The following is a 1969-nucleotide window of genomic DNA, read 5'->3' on the forward strand; positions in this document are numbered from 1 at the left end:
TCCAAAGAGTTTTACAATAAGCAAGCTGTTAATCAAACATCTGGAATAGGTTATGATTACAATGCTGCTATTGGAAAATTAGGCATAAACTCCCCTCCTCATGTCTGTGCTAAAGGCAGGGAAGTACCACATGTGCTTAAGGGTGTTGATGAACCCCTCTATAAAGAATCAATTACTGAACCATTTGATGAGACCTCATTTATTATTCAAGAAGAAATCTGTGCTGAAGATAATGCTAATGAGAAAGCTGTCTCCAAGTCAAGTGTGTCAAAAGTTCCAGTCAAAGTTGTGAAAGCAACTGAGACTAACTCAGACATACATGAGTTGGATAACACAAATGCCATGTCTACCATGCATAAGTTGCCTATTGTTAATCCCTCTCATAAAGCATGTGATGTTCCTGATTGTATGTCTTGTGCTTTTAATCTGATGTATGCTTATTTTAATGGTAAGCATGTTTCTAATGATAAGACTACTCCTCGTCAACATGTGAATAATAGAAAGCATGATAGGTCTAAGACTGCTAGTCCTCCTAAAGCTAGAAAGGAGACATTTGTGCCTAAGCCTAAACATAAATTTGTCAAAGCTGTTCACAAGGTCAAATGTTCAGTCATTGAGAACGTTGAGAATATTAAAATTAAGAATGTTATTTTTCCTGATAAAGGCCAATTTTACAAGTATGCCGGACCCAGCCAAGCTTGGGTTCCGAAGAAGGTCTAATCCATTTGTATTGCAGGGCATTAAACAGGTACAACCGGTAGTGTGGATTCTTGACAGCGGATCGTCAAGACATATGACCGGAGATAGAGCCCTGCTATCAAATGTGGTTGAGAAAGCTGGCCCAGTGGTTACCTTTGGAGATAACATCAAAGGTTTAACGGAGGGATATGGCTGTTTGCTAGCTGGAAATGTTATCATTGAAAATGTGTATGTTGTGCAAGGACTTGAACACAATCTGCTTAGCATTAGTCAGTTCTGTGACAACGGCTACAATGTTTTATTCGACAAGCTGAAGTGCCAGATTCTGCACAAAAAAAGTGAAAAACCCTCATTGATGGGAATCCGGAAAGGAAATCTGTTCGTAGCTGACATGAACTCTGGAAGCAATCCTGAAGTCAATTATTTCTATGCAAAGGCATCGTCAGATGAGAGTTGGCTATGGCACAAGAGACTTTCTCATCTCAATTTCAAAACAATGAATTCTCTTGTCAAAAGAGAATTGGTCAGAGGTCTGCCTCAGCTGGAATTCTCCCCAGAAGGACTATGTGAGGCTTGCCAGAAAGGAAAGTCAAAGAAAGCAAGTCACAGAGGCACTGACACATCTTCCATAACTGGTGTTCTGCAATTATTGCACATGGATTTATTTGGACCAGTTAATGTCCTTTCGATGTCAAAGAAGTGTTACTGTCTTGCGATAGTTGATGACTATTCCAAGTATACGTGGGTTTTATTTCTTCACTCTAAGGATGAAACACCACAAGTTGTGATTGATCATATCAAGAAGATTAAGTTAGATTCTAATGTCCCTGTTAGAGCAATAAGGTCAGATAATGGAACAGAATTCAAGAATTCACTTCTCAATGGATTCTATACAGACAAAGGGATTACCAGACAATTTTCAGCTCCTAGAACCCCTCAGCAAAATGGAGTGGTAGATAGGAAGAATTGTAACCCCCCAAATCCGGGGTCAAGATTTGGTGTTACTAAACCATTATTACATAAAGTAAAGAAATAAATAAATAACCCCTTGAGTTCGGATCTTTTACAGGTCATGGTATGATACAAGAATCTAACCTTCTACAACTCACTTCAACTATAATACAAGTATATATACCTTTGAACTAATGCTCTTGTCACATTCTTCTAACACCTTCAACCTCTCGCAACGGAAACTTCTCTAACTTCTGCTGTCTATCAAAGCTATTCACTTTAGTCCTTATCTGTTTCTGGCAGAAATAAGAATTGACAA

This window comes from Apium graveolens, chromosome 6 (assembly GCF_009905375.1).
Source record: "Apium graveolens cultivar Ventura chromosome 6, ASM990537v1, whole genome shotgun sequence".
Taxonomy (NCBI): Eukaryota; Viridiplantae; Streptophyta; class Magnoliopsida; order Apiales; family Apiaceae; genus Apium; species Apium graveolens.